This window comes from Phyllostomus hastatus, unplaced genomic scaffold, assembly GCF_019186645.2.
Source record: "Phyllostomus hastatus isolate PE091 unplaced genomic scaffold, TTU_PhHast_1.1 phas_scaffold_1674, whole genome shotgun sequence".
NCBI lineage: Eukaryota > Metazoa > Chordata > Mammalia > Chiroptera > Phyllostomidae > Phyllostomus > Phyllostomus hastatus.
The window spans coordinates 10,817,503-10,833,380 of NW_025334011.1; positions in this window are offsets into that span (position 1 = coordinate 10,817,503).

Genomic DNA, 15,878 nt, shown 5'->3' on the forward strand with positions numbered 1-15,878 from the left:
AAGAAATTGCAAATACATAATACTGAGTGAAAACAGCAAGACTCAAAAGGGTGTGGATACTGTTCACATGTTTTAAAACACATAATAGCTCAAAGTTTATGACTACCTAATGCATATATTGTAAAAAAATTAAATAAAACATGAATGTTAATTTCAAGACATAGCTGTCTTTGGAGAGAGTGTGTGGGGGAAGTTTTGGGGTGGGGTTTTAGTCATATCAACACCATTTTATTTCTTAGAGAGTTGACCTGATACAAATTTGGCAAAATGTTAACATCTATTATCTCAGGTGTTTGAGATATTTTATAATTTTTAAACAGTTTCAGGTAAATAAGGAAGGAAGAGAAAGATTGTCCAGTGATGACCTTATGTTAAGGCAGGTTCTCTGGTTCTGACGCCAGGGCCACCTGGGTATGTGAATTCTCCGAATCAACCCTGCTCCCCTTGGGGTCGCTGACACCGCTCTAGGCAGTCACGCACAGGTGTTTCTGGTTCTACTCATGTTGGAAGATCTAATTCTGCTGTTTTATTTAATCAGGGCTCTCTCTTTTCCTGAGACCAGAGGGCATCGGCTACTGGAAATGAGCCCTTGCCCACAGTCAGCCACAGGGTTGTGGGCATGGGAGCAGACACAGGCACCTGGTTGATCAGATGAAACAAACTCCAAGGCTGGAGCAAACGTAGACATTTATTAACACAGATAAGTTTTTATTGAATTAAGAGGGAGCACTTAGAAGGAAGACTCTAGGAGTAAAAGGATTAAGTCATTTTGAAACATTTTTCTTCTGTCAAGTGAGCCAGAGAAGCATCAGTGTGGCCATCTGATTCTGACTCACTGGGGCCCTGTGGGCCTCAGCCTCCGCAAGAGGAGGAAGCGCTCACAGGGGGAGAAAAGCCTCTATTAGTGGGAGTCAAGAGTGACCTATCTAAAGGACATTTCTACGACCAGAATACAGAGAGTGCACTACTCTGATAACAAAGGAAGGTGATGTGGAAGGTACCACATCTTTTTTATTATTAAAGATGCAATTTTTAAAACAAAGTGTCAATATATTTTCCTTCCTTGATGAGTTACTCTTACTAAGGGTTACATAAATGATCTCATTTATATGTGGAACCTAATAAACAAAATAAACTGAAGAACAAAATACAAACAGAGGCATGGACACACAAAACAGACTGACAGCTGTCCGAGGGGAGCGGGGACAGGGGATTGGATGAAAGAAGATGAAGGGATTAGCCAGAGAACGTATATGCAGGACCCACAGACACAGAAAACAGCATCGGGACTGCCCAGGCAGGGGGCAGAGGCCTGGGTGGAGGCAGGCAAAGGGGGAAATAAGGAGGCGGATATAATAGTGTCAACAATAAAAATAAAGTAAAAAAAATAAAGTCCACCATCTTCACCACAACACTACAATTCTATAGTGGTCATAATTACCCTCATTGTGCAGATAAGGCTGTGGGGCTCTGGGAGGTTAAACAATGCTGGTGGGGGGTTGGGGGTCTCTACAAGGTGCCACCACCTTCACTATCTTCACCTCTTTCCAGTGCCTCTGCTTCTCGTCTTCTCTCTCCCTCCCTGTGCCCTTCTACCCCCCCCCCCCCCCACTCACTTGAGATTCTCTCTCAAATGCCCAGGCATCTTCGGCTCACATTCTGAACATGAAATTGTGTATGAGAGATTGGCGAATGTGTACTGAGCTGAAGGTATCTCTACAAACTGCTATTTCTATTGTTATATTTCTCTTTTCCAAGATTCCTAATTCATTCTTTTCCCTATCTTTTCTTGTTTTATTGCTTCCTGGTTTTGTTGCACAAAGTCTTGTTAATATTTTTGGTGGCCTGCCAGGCTTAAATATGCTCATTAGAAATTCCTTTTCAGGTTGCCTCTATTACCTAAATTTGCAGAGAGAGTAGTTTTCTCTGTTGATAATTGAGTTTGTGGGAGCCCTTCTTAGAGCTACCCACCCCGAGTCCTTTATGAAGAACTTTGGTTGGCAGGCCTGTCTGGGCTGGGATGTTCCTGAGCTCGCTCTCTCTCCCTGGTTTTATGTTTGCCTCCACTCACCCACCCAATACGGCTTGTAGGGGCTCTGATCCCTGGGGACGGATTCACGCAGGTGAAGCCTTTCTCCGCTCCTCCCCAGCTGTGAGGACGACCTGTGGTCCCAGCCACACTCTGCCCTCCCTGCCTCGCTCTCCCAGAAAGGGGCCCAATTCCCAACCGGGAAAGAGAAGCTCGCAGTCCCACTTCCTGCCGCAATTGAGCTCAGGCCTCCGGTGCCTGGAGCCCCACAGACCTGCGACATCAATACTCACCAGTGCGTGTCTGTTCAATTTCTAGTATTTTTGGGTATGTTTATTTGGATTTTAACTGTGGCCCTGTCCTTTTTGTGTGAAGAAAAACTCACCTACATAACGGGCATGCTTGGGAAGCGAGGGGAGATTCGGGGGGGTAAACTCACAGTATTGCTTTGACCTGAAGCCCGAAGCTGCTATTAATTTTTTTTAACTCTTTGAACAGGAATGAATGTTTTGTTTAACTATTTTTCCCACCCCCTTTTATTTTTTTACACCTAAAAGTAGAATGCAGAACATTCTCCACTCCCAGTGGAAAGTCTGTTTCTGAGGGTATTGGCAAAATGGTTTGGATTTTTTCAAATTTTTATGGTAGCACATTCAGCTATAATGGGTGGAGTCTGGCCCATTCCTGTATTAAGAGGACTGAAAATTGGAGGAAGGGAGGGAGAGGATAAGAGCTGCATTCCATGCCTTATCTTTAGCATTTACAAGAAACATATGAATGTATTCAAAATCCCAAAAGCAGGAAGAGAGTAGTAAAACCCATGTGTTTGTAGAGGTTCCGTGGCTATTTGCTTTGCAGTGTGTTCTGCAGAGGGCCAAGGGGTGAATAGCCAGAAGGAAGGTGAGCTGGGAGGCTGGAGAGGAGCGGGTGGGGCCCACTGGAGCTCCCGCCCCTGGCCCACTGTGACCAGTCACCCCTCACATGCCCCTCCCTGGTTCCTGTGGATGCACAGAGTGAGGTTGTGAGAAGGTTTGTGAGCAGGACGGGTAGGTGTTCTGCTTCATGCCTGACACCTGCATCCTTGTGTCTGCGGTTTAAAGGTTTAAATGCTAGAGAACAAGGACAATGTTTTCTTTCTCAGCTGCTTTCCACTTTCCACAATAAAAAAGATAAACCATCAGAGTCTGCCTGTCCAGGGTAGCAAGCAGCATGGTGCAAAGGTCAAGAACACAGGCCCAGGAGTCATAAGAACTGGGTTAGCATCAGAGAAGCCCAGCCACTGACTGCCTGTGAGTTGGGCCACTCTGGCTCCTTAGGATCTCGGGCTCCTTGGCTGACAGAAAAATGGAACTAAGCCCCTGGCTTGTGTGAAGGCTCTTGTGAAGATTAAAGGGAAGAATGCATAGTAAGCACTTAGCACAAGGTTAAGTACTCAATACTGTCTTACTCTTACTTGCATTATTTTATCACCTGGGATCATAAAGGCATTGCAGGCAAATTAGAAAGCCAACATTTTTCCTCCTGGGCCAAGGTCCAAGGACTGAACTCTTCCTGCCTCACTCTGCATCCCACCTGGGTACTCTGACAAATTAATTTCATGATTCTAATTGAATGTCTGTGTCTCTTAAGGTTATTTGGTCTCAATTTCTACTCCCAGTCTGCCTGAAATGCTTCTGTTTTCACAAAAGTCAGTCAAAAAATGCCTGTCCCCAGGGACTCACATGCCTGGTGGGGAGGTGGCGGTAAGGCCTCTGTACCCTGGGTGAACCAGAGTGTCACCAGTTCCCCACCACACTGAAAAAACACCCCTCCAAAGGAACTGCTAGTGACCACTCGTATCCGTGCTGCTGAGGCTGCCTGCCCCACCCCTTCCACCCTTGAGGATCTATGTGGAAAACGGGAAATGGTTGTTTTTTTAAAGATTTTATTTATTTATTTTTAGAGAGAGGGGAGGGAAGGAGAAAGAGAGGGAGAGAAACATCAATGTGTGGTTGCCTCTAAGGCACCCCCTACTGGGGACCCAGCCTGCGACAGAGGCATGTGCCCTGACTAGGAATCGAACTGGCGACTCTGTGGTTCGCAGGCCCGTGCTCAATCTGCTCAGCTACACCAGTCAGGGTGGAAAATGGTTTTTCTTCACAAATTTCCATGAGTTGTGGGCCACTGTTTTTTAACATGAACCATGTTTGTTGAGGAGACTCACACAGCACCTCCGCTATGACCCCTGCTGTTGTTTAAGTGTGGGTGGGAATATTTGTTCATGTTTTCAAACAAATTGCATCTATACTTCTGTACTCCAGAAATGTAAATATGATTAATTTTCAAATATAATTAATCTTATTTTATTTGGTTGCATTTTTTCTAGTAATGAATTATTGCTTCTCCGCATTGATTACCTTTTTTCCTTTTTGGCTCAACAAGCCATTTTCCCTAGTCTAACAACATTTTAGAATTAATTTTTTATAGCTTGCTTTAAGTTGCTAATTTTCTAAGTGGGCTATGGGGCCCTTGACTTCCAAGAACCAGGCTAAGTAAGGGGTGACTAGAGAGATAAGGCCATTAGGCCTTGTTTTAATCCAGTCAGCCCAAGTTTTGTGTAACATTGGACTTCTGTGTTAGATTTCCCTTGAAGGTAGAGTTCTATTTCAAAACAGCTATTCCAGTGCATGGCATGTGTGCCCACACCTCATGGATTGTTAACATGCGAGTGTGACTGTCATTGTATAACTGTTTTAGGCAACCAGAACTCACATCAGTGGTTCCCCTTTGAAGTTATTACATTAAGAGCCTACAGACTTATGCTAATGATGTTGCCATTTCTCAGCCTACAAACCTAAGACCATTGGTGCCCAGAGAGGCTTCAGAAGCACATCTCAGGACTCGATCCTGGAGTTGCATCCTTTACTTGCTGATGGTGATAACTTCCAGGATGCTGTGGAATCACACTTACTATGGCTGTGATCAAGCCACACTTAACGTAGTGTGTATCGAGATGGGCTACAGGCAGAGGGGAAGAGTCAGTCGCTTATGCAGTATGTCTTTTGATTGAAGATATCTGAGTAATAACCATTTTAAGGATGGATTGTAATTGCCACAGAAGCTCAGAAGAAAGAAAATAACAAGCTCAGGTGAGGAAATTATCAGCTCAAGGCACAACATGAAAGCCAGAAGCCATCACAGAAGTCTTTAGAGGTTCCCTCATCTCCAAGCCAGAGGGGGATGCTGAAAGCCAGCCCCAAATTCAGTTGTAAAGATGGTGCAGGTATGAGACCCAGCAGGTTTCCTCTGCTAAACTCAGGACCCTGTTAGGGGAGGAGTAGAGACTGGAGACTTGTGATGGGGCCTTAGGTGGATGAAATTGATCCCTCAAACCTTTGGGACTGGCAGGAATGGTGTCCTCCCTGTGGCTGGGGGAGAACACTGTCCTCTTGCCTACAGACTGTGCAGAAGACTCACCTGGGACAGATGACTTCAAGATGACTTGCGTTTCCTCCAAGAACTCTCCTGCCTTCCCACACGAAGACTTCAAGCCAGGAACCAGGGCCCGGACACAGCCTGGCCCGATCAGGGCAGCACCGTCCCTGCTGCTGGTAGAAAGGGGTACACTCCCACGGGTTGCAGGGCCTGCCTCACACATGTGGGTCGGACTGGGTAGGACATGCCTGAGACTGAATCATGGAGGGAGGCCATGAGGACCAAGGCAGAAGGAATATAAGGCTGGGTGAGGACGACTTTATTGATAGTGCCGCACTTCCATGGCTCTGGAGTTAGCAACCAGGCAAGGGCTCCCAAAGCAGGCCCTACACCCTGCTAGAATGACTCCTCAAAGCTCAGAACAAGGATGACCCACAGTCAATGAGGTAGAGGTGATGGAAATGCCTTAGTATGGCACTGAGCAAGGGTCAACATTCTTCAGAGTGGTGACAGTGTTTGACTGGACTTATTACATAAGTCAAGGAGGGCTGAGAACCACTGAGATGCTCATCAGCAACTGTCCTTTGGGCCCTAGTTGATGGGAAGAGATACTATTCTGGAACTGGATTCCAATAGGAGTACACATGACAGAAGTCCATACTTCTGAGTCCTTGTAGCAGCACTTAAACATCAGAGGTAAATAAGTACCATGTGGGTAGTAAGAACAGAAGAGCCAATGGGGACCCTGACTCGCAGAGATCCGTGGCAACGGCCATGAAGTTCCTCGTGGCAAGACAGACAGGAAACCAGTTGGGTAATGCTTGAGTTGGACCAAACGAGATCATGAGAAATTGAGCAGAAGGTTGGTGTGAGCCACACTGAAAGTGGCTCTCCCTGTCCCAGTAGCCAGGACTAGGATTGCTTTCAGACTCAGGGACCAATACAAGAGGAGGAAAATTTCCTCAAGGGAGGACCTGCAACGTCAGCAAGTGTATGGAATAGATCTCCCTCTAGTCCTTCCTGCAGGAGCCTGCAGCTCTTTCCAGAATATATTCACCATAGGATAGGGAATGTTCCAGTTTTTGAGGACTTTTGAATACAGTGATCCCAGATATGCTGGTTATCTATACATCACCCCAATACTCAGTAGTTTAAAATGACAATAACCATTTGTGATCCCTCACTATTTCTGCACCCATCAGACTCACTGTCACCCACTGCACTGGTGCTTCTGTCCTCGTGCAATCTAGACTATCTGGCTTTGGTGGTTTTGCTCCGTCCACTTCTGAGGTGTCTAAACAGTGCAACCTACTCTGTCTCCTGCCTTGGACCAGCCTTTAGCTCTCCACACCAAGACTTCCTTGTTTATAAAACCAGAGAGTTCAGTTTTATTATTTCTAGGATCTCTTCCAGGTCCATCACTGAAAAGCAGGCAACTTAGACTAGGCTGAAAAGATGGGATCTGTGCCTCCCAGGAAGACATTTGACCCGGAATGGGAAAGGCAGAGTGTGGGCAGTGCAGGTCCTGGCTGTTAAAGGTTGGGGTGGGCTGAGGACAGGCATCTTTAGTCTCCAGAGGAGTGGGAGTGGCAGGAGCTGATGTTTTGAATGCTCACTTCTTTTCTCTCTGCCACCAGGTTTCTCTTCACCCAGGCTTTCCAGACTTAAGTGGCCCTGCTCTGCAGCACTGGCTAATGAGCCACGCCAGCCTTTGACAATGCGTGTCTGAGCCTCAGCTGTGGCATCTGAGGAAAAATCCTTCTTAAAGAAATCCACCTGCTCTTCGGCAGGCCCAGAGCTGTGGTAGGAGTCGGGGCTGGGGATACCCTTCTCTGAACCACTCTTTGCAGGAGCCTGGGACAGAGGTGGCTTGAGGTGGTGGAAAGGAGACGTGGATGGCTGTGAAGTCAGTAGTGCCCAGGGCTGATGGCACTGGTGCTCTGGACAGAATCCAGACAGGCCAGCCAGTGCTGCTCTGAGTACACCAGTGGGTGGGTATGGCTGTAGGGAACCTTGCTGGGGCCTGAAACTTGGTGATGATGGCCTTAGAAGCCTATGGGCTTGGTCATTTTGTTCTCTGCTTGACCAAAGGGACCCCAGCCCCATTGCTCACTGGCTTTGTGGGTGGATATCTTGCTTGGGCTGTCCCCTGGATGGCCAATGGTAAGAAACCAGAAACAGGGCCCTGAGCCATACAGGTCCCAGTGAGACAAGGGAATGTTCATATGTTGGAGATCAGAAATGGGAGAGGGATTGCTGAGTCCGTCAAGGTCAAGGTTAGGGTCAAGATCCGCAATATGAGTCACTCCCCCTTCTTAGGTAGAATTAATATTGGAACTTCTTTGGAAATTACTTAGAAAACTGCTTTTGGAGTCAGACCGGATGTCTAACTAGCTCTGTGGCCTAGGGAAGGTTGCTTCACATCTCTGGGCCTGTTTCCTCATCTCTAATTTCCTGGAGTGGTTAGGGTTCAGGTAACATAAGGCCTGACATATGTCAAGTGCCCCATTGTATTAACCATATCTCTTTTTCCCCCTGTATTCTGGTGCTTTGACTTCTGGGGTCTGTTGATCCAGAGGGACTGCCTCTCCCAGTTCCTAGTAAAACAACTTGCTCACCAGCTCACTCATCAAGTGCAAACTAACAAATTCAGAGCCCAAACACCCAACCCCAACCACCTCCTTTATCAGGTTCTCACATTCCATTCCCAACCACTGTCTATCTGCCCCAATCGCCCCGGGCCAGGTCCTAGACAAGGAGGGACAGCCCCTGTGCCAAGAGCCTGCTGATACTCAAACTAGCCCATTCAAACTGTTCACCCTGCCTGGCCCATTCTTACCCCCGGAAACCACAACAAAAGCTCTTCTTGCCCACCTTCCCCTTTGCTTCTTCTGGCCCCTGGCTAACCCTGGTGCTTCTCTGTGTGGCCCCCAGGGCCCCCATGGCATGGCCTGCCCCCTCTTCTGAGGACTGTGACAAATTATCATTTCAGTGGCCACCATATCCTGGTCTATTGGCCTTACTGTACCTCAATCTTTTTATTGATATACTATATTTTTATTAGACTTTATGTTTAGGTTCAAAGCAAAATTGAACAGAAGGTACAGAGATTTCCTACACATTCCCATTCCCACACATGCACAGCCTCCCCTATTAGCAATATCTCCCACCAGAGTGACACGTTTGTTACAGCTGATGAACTTATATGACTCATTGTAATAAATGCACTCTATCTTAAAACACCTAAAAATTCTCACTACTGGAGGGAAGATGGTGGCTTTACTCTAGGCAGCATTTTTCTCGGCTTCTGTGAAGAGGGGGGAAACTCGCGGATCGGTGGAGAGGCAGAGCAAGTGGGCTGGGTTGCCGAATCACTTTTGAAAGCAGGACATCAGAAATTATTGCACTCACTGGAAAACCAGATGGTAAGGAGTCTGATACAGGACAAAAGGGGCCCAGGGATCAGCGCGGGGTCTGGGGGTGCGCAGACCCCAGGCCCGCCTGTGCTCTGGGCTCTGCCCCAGGGCTCCCGGGAGAGGGAAGCCGCTGCTCCCTCCCTCCCCCAAATACGGGGGTGAGCAACTCCAGGGGAGAATGGGTTGCTAGAAGGAACAGATTGGCCAGTTGGACTGAGAAAAAATCGCCCAAGGGAATATGAACATCCGCCCAGAGACCGAGGAGAAGTGAGAGCCTCTAGCCGACAGGACCAGGGGCATCTCTAGCCCAGTGGAAGTGCAGATCGGTGGAGAGCACGAGCCGGCAGCGCTCGGTTCGGGCCCCATAGGGAGGCCGGAATTGGGTGCTGCGATCCCAGAATCTCGAGCTGTGATCCCGGGAGGGACGTGGTGCCGGGTGCGTAACTGCAGTGGTGGCTCAGAGATTTCCAGCCAGCCCCACCAGGGGAGCCTGAAAAAGCGCCAACATCCGGGGGGAGTGCGGTTCGGCGGGAACATGGAGCTGGAAACGGCTGGGCTCCCGCACCGTCATCGGGAAGTCTGACTCTCGAGCGCCAGTGTGTGCGGGGGCACCCAGGGTACCTGACAGACTTGCTGAGATCTGGTTGTGAGAGAGAGAAGCATTTCAAAGGCCCCTCAGCCAGCTGAAGCTAGCAAGATCAGAAAAACTGGTCTGGCCAGTTAGAAACCAACAAGAGGTGTTTTGTTTGTTTGTTTATTTGTTTGTTTTTGTTTTTTTGTGTTTTTTTGTTTGGTTTGGTTTTGTTTGGTTTCTCTGGCTGTTGTTGGTTGATTGATTTTATCTTGTGTTTTATGTGACTTTTTTTTTCAATTCTTATTATTTTTATCTCGCAATCCCTTATGTTTCTCTCCCTTTCAACCTAATATTATTCTTTCCACTCCAAATTTATCTCTCCTGCACTACATCTTCTGCTTTTCTTTCCTTTTTTTTTAATCTTGCAAGTTACTGTAAATTTGTATTATCTTTTTCTCACCTTTCTGACATTTTTTATCTTAATAATATTTTGGTATTCTTTTTCTTTCTGTATAATCTTCTTTGCTTGGCTGGTTATACTGTCATTTGATAGGTTCCCCCTGGTATCTCAGTCACAAGGTGTTGATAAGTTACTATCCTTCATCTGTGTTCCATTAATACACCTCTCAAGGTTCTATACTCTTTATTCTTGTTATCTAGACCTCATTGATTCTGCCACAAGACTGTCACTTTACTATTACTGCTAGTAAGAGCTTCTCAATACCCCTACCTGATCTCAGCCCACTTTGCAATTTTCTGAACTATACTATTGTGGGGGTTGTCTCTATTCTTTTACTCACTACTCCTATATACTAATCTTTAGTCCAACCCTACCTTAGAAGCTGACCTCCCACAGCCTCACAGCTTTCTAGATCCAACTAACAATCCTCTCGGTCCCAATAAGAGTTTTACCTGCTTTCCATCCTTTCTAAAACGTGGATAGTGGGGTGGAGGATCATGGTTAACACTATAAGGAGCCAAAGGATAACCCATCTCTTCTATACTGGCTGCTAAAGTAAATATCATAGTATACTGTCTTGCTGTTTTAAACCATTTTGCCTTACTCCTCCAACTGATCCCAAAAAAGAGTAGGGGGAAGCTGTGAACACCAAGATACATGAAGGAGATTGCACCACTGAAACACACAAATATTCTACCACAGAAGTTCACACCATAATTACAGGGAATCAGAACAGTTCAAATTAACAAACAGGAAGAAACCCACTAACAATGAGAAAACAAAGAAACAACCCCCAACTGAAGGGAAACGAGGAAGCCTCAGGAAAAATGCTAAATGAAATAGAGGCAACTCAACTATCAGATAGTGAGTTCAAAAGAATGATTACCAGGAAGTTCAATGAACTCACAATGAGCTTTCAGAAATTAGAGGGAAACTACATCAATCTCACTGCAAACTATATAAACATGAAAAAGGAAATAGAAACTCTCAACAAAGGTCAAGAGGAAATGAAGAATACAATTTCTGAATTGAAGAACACAGTAGAAGGAATGAAAAGCAGGATTAATGAAGCAGAAGATCGGATTAGCGAGCTGGAGGACAAAGTAGAAAACAGCATCCAGAAAGAGCAAGAAAAGGAAAAGAGGCTCAGAAAGAATGAGGAGGGATGAAGAGAAATGCAAGACAATATGAAACGTAATAATATCCATATAATAGGGATACCAGAAGGAGAAGAAGAAGAGCAAAGGATCGAAAACCTAGTTGAACAAGTAATGAAGGAGAACTTCCCTAATTTGACGAGAGAAAAAGTCACACAAATTCAGGAAACACAGAGAGTCCCAATCAAGAGGAACCCAAAGAGACCCACCCCAAGGCACATCATAATTAAAATGACAAAATTTCAAGACAAAGAGAGAATCTTAAAGGCAGCAAGGGAGAAGAAGGAAGTAACATACAAGGGAGCCCCAATAAGGCTAACAGCTGACTTCTCAATGGAAACACTTCAAGCCAGAAGAGAATGGCAAGAAATACCCCAGGTAATGAGAACCAGAGGTCTGCAACCAAGGCTACTATATCCAGCAAGGCTCTCGATCAAGATAGAAGGCCAAATAAGAAGCTTCCCAGACAAAAGAAGCCTAAAAGAATACACCTCAACCAAACCAACTCTGCAAGAGATTCTAAAAGGACTGCTTTAAGGAGGGGAGAAGAAAGAGAGAGAGAGAGAGAGAGAGAGAGAGGAACACACGTACATAAAAGACAATGAATAAGTACCTATCAATAATAACCTTAAACGCAAATGGATTAAATGCTCCAATCAAAAGACATAGAATAGCTGATTGGATAAGAAAAAATGACCCACATATCTGCTGTCTACAAGAGACCCACCTCAGGATAAAAGACCTACACAGGCTGAAAGTGAAGGGCTGGAAAGAAATTTTCCAACCAAATGGACAGGAAAAAAAAGCCAGGGTAGCAATACTCATATCAGACAAAATAGACTTCCAAAAAAGGTCCATAAAGAGAGACCCAGAAGGTCACTTCATAATACTCAAGGGAAGAATCCATCAAGAAGACATAAATATTGTAAATATATATGCACCCAACATAGGAGCACCCGAAATACATAAAGAAAATCTTAGAGGACTTCAAGAAAGATATGGACAGCAACACAATTATAGTGGGAGATTTTAACACCCCACTATCAAAAATGGACAGATCTTCTAAACAAAAATATCAACAAAGATATTGTGGCATTGAACAATACCCTTGAGGAAATGGACTTTACTGATATATACAGAGCCCTCCATCCAAAAGAAGCTAAATATACATTCTTTTCAAATGTACACGGAACATTCTCAAAGATAGACCACATGATAGGACACAAAACAAGCCTCAAGAATTTCAAGAAAATTGAAATCATACCAAGCATTTTCTCAGATCACAAGGGACTGAAGCTAGAAACCAACTCAAAGGAAAAAAACCAAAAACACTCAAAATCATGGAGATTAAATAGCATGCTATTAAACAATGAATGGGTCAAGAATGATATTAGGGAAGAAATCAAAAGGTTTCTGGAAACAAATGAAAACAAACTCACAACAACCCAGAACTTATGGGACACAGCCAAGGCAGTCCTGAGAGGGAAGTTCATAGCGATACAGGCCCACCTAAAAAGATTAGAAACATTCCAAACAAACAACCTAACCCTACATCTACAAGAACTCAAGGAACAACAACAAAGGCAGCCCAGAGCAAGCAGAAGGAAGGAAATAACCAAGATCAGAGCAGAATTAAATGACATAGAGACTAAAAGCACAATTCTAAGGATCAATGAATCCAAGAGCTGGTTCTTTCAAAAGATAAACAAAATCGACAAGCCTTTAAGCAGACTCATCAAGAAAAAAAAGAGAAGACCCAAATAAACACAATCAGAAATGAAAGAGGAGAGATTACAACAGATACCACAGAAATACAAAGGATTGTAAGAAATTACTACAAAGAGCTGTATGCCAAGAAATTTGAGAACCTAGATGAAATGGACAACTTTCTAGAAAAATATAATCTTCCAAAACTTAATGAAAAAGAAGCAGAAAGTCTGAACAGACCAATAACAACAAAAGAAATTGAAGCAGTAATCAAAAAACTCCCAACGCACAAAAGCCCTGGACCAGATGGTTTCACAGGAGAATTCTACAAAGCATTTAAGGAAGAGCTAACCCCTATCCTTCACAGACTATTTCAAAAAATCCAAAAAGATGGAAGACTCCCAAACTCTTTTTATGACGCCAACATCATCCTAATTCCAAAACCAAATAAAGACACAACAAAGAAAGAAAACTTCAGGCCAATATCACTGATGAACATTGACACTAAAATCCTCAACAAAATACTGGCAAACCGCATCCAACAATACATTAAAAAGATTATACACCATGACCAAGTGGGATTCATTCCAGGGATGCAAGGATGGTTCAATATTCACAAGTCAGTAAATGTAATACATCACATAAACAAAAGCAAAGACAAAAACCACATGATCATATCAATTGATGCAGAAAAAGCATTTGATAAGGTACAGCACCCATTCATGATAAAAACACTCAGCAAAGTGGGAATAGAGGGAGCATTCCTCAACATCATAAAGGCCATATATGAGAGACCTTCAGCCAACATCATTCTCAATGGGCAAAAATTAAAACCTTTTCCATTAAGATCAGGAACAAGACAAGGCTGTCCACTTTCACTACTTCTATTCAATATAGTACTGGAAGTTTTAGCCACAGCAATCAGACAAGAAAAAGAAATAAAAGGCATTCAAATCGGAAAGGAGGAAACAAAACTATCACTGTTTGCAGATGACATGATAGTATACATAGAAAAATCCTATAGACTCTACCCAAAAAACTGCTTGACCTAATAAATGAATTTGGCAAAACAGCGGGATACAAAGTCAATATTCAGAAATCAAAGGCATTTCTGTACACTAACAATGAAACAGCAGAAGCAGAGATCAAGGAAAAAATCCCATTTGAAATAGCAAAAAGAAAAATAAAATATCTAGGAATAAACCTAACCAAAGAGGTAAAACACCTGTATTCAGAAAACTACACAACACTGAAGAAAGAAATCAAGGAAGACACAAACAAATGGAAACATATACCATGTTCATGGATTGGAAGAATTAATATCATCAAAATGTCCATACTACCCAAAGCAATTTACACGTTCAATGCAATTCCTATTAAAGTACCAATGGCATATTTCACAGACATAGAACAAACACTTCAAAAATTTATATGGAATTATAAATGACCCCGAATAGCTGCTGCAATTTTGAGAAAGAAGAGTAAAGTAGGAGGGATCACAATACCCGACACTAAACTATATTACAAGGCTACTGTAATCAAAACAGCCTGGTACTGGCATAAAAACAGGCACATAGACCAATGGAACAGAACAGAGAGCCCAGAAATAAGCCCAAGTCTCTATGGTCAATTAATATTTGACAAAGGAGGCAGCAACATAAAATGGAATAAAAATAGCCTCTTCAACAAATGGTGTTGGGAGAACTGGACAGCCACGTGCAAAAAAATGAAACTTGAGCACCAACTTACAACACATACAAAAATAAATTCAAGGTGGATAAAAGACTTAAATATAAAACATGACACCATTAAAGTCCTAGAGGAGAACGTAGGTAGGAAAATCTCAGATATTTCACGAAGAAACTTTTTTACTGATGTGTCCCCTAGAGCGAGGGACATAAAGGAAAGAATAAACAAATGGGACCTAATTAAAAGCTTCTGCACAGCTAGAGAAAACAGTATCAAAATTAAAAGAGAACCAACTGTATGGGAAAACATATTTGCCAATGACACCTCAGACAAGGGTTTAATCTCCAAAATATATAGAGAACTTACACAACTGCAATCTAAGAAGACAAGGAATCCAATTAAAAAGTGGGCAAAGGACTTGAACAGACACTTCTCCAAGGAGGACATACAGAAGGTCCAAAGACACATGAAACAATGTTCAATATCGCTAGCTATCAGAGAGATGCAAATTAAAACCACAATGAGATACCACATCACACCAGACAGAATGGCCATCATAAACAAAGCAACAAACAACAAGTGTTGGAGAGATTGTGGAGAAAAGGGGACCCTAGTGCACTGCTGGTGGGACTGCAGGCTGGTACAACCACTATGGAAAGCAGTATGGAACTTTCCTCAGAAAACTAAAAATGGATCTGCCTTTTGACCCTGCAATTCCACTGCTGGGACTCTATCCTAAGAATACTGAAACACCAATTCAAAAGAACCTATGCACCCCGATGTTCATAGTAGCACAATTTACAATAGCTAGATGCTGGAAGCAACCAAGATGCCCATCAGTAAATGAATGGATCAAAAAACTATGGTACATTTACACAATGGAATTCTATGCAGCAGAAAGAAAGAAGGAGCTCCTACCCTTTGGAACAGCATGGAGGGAGCTGGAAAACATTATGCTAAGCAAAACAAGCCAGGCAGTGAAAGACAAATACCATATGATCTCACCTTTAACAGGAACCTAAATAACAAAACAAAGAAACAAGCAAAATATAACCAAAGACACTGAAATAGAGGACAGGCTGATGGTGACCGGAGGGGAGAGAAGAGGGAATTTAAGGGGACAGTGGGAAGGGTTCACAGGAACAAATTTAAAGGACACATGGTCATAGACTAAGGGGAGGGTGGTAATGGGAGGGAAGTGGGGAGGTTGGGAGTGGGGACTGGATTAGGAGTAAAAAGGAGAAAACTGTATTTGAACAATGATTAAAAAATAATAAAAAAAAGAAAGGCAAAAAAAATTCTCACTACTAATATTATTTGAGTACTTGTTTGGGGTTTATTGGTTTGTCAGTATATTCGTCTAACCTTCCTGGGCTGACACGTGTGCAGGCAGAGGTCATCCCAATCTGAGTCGCTATCAGGAAGCATTAGT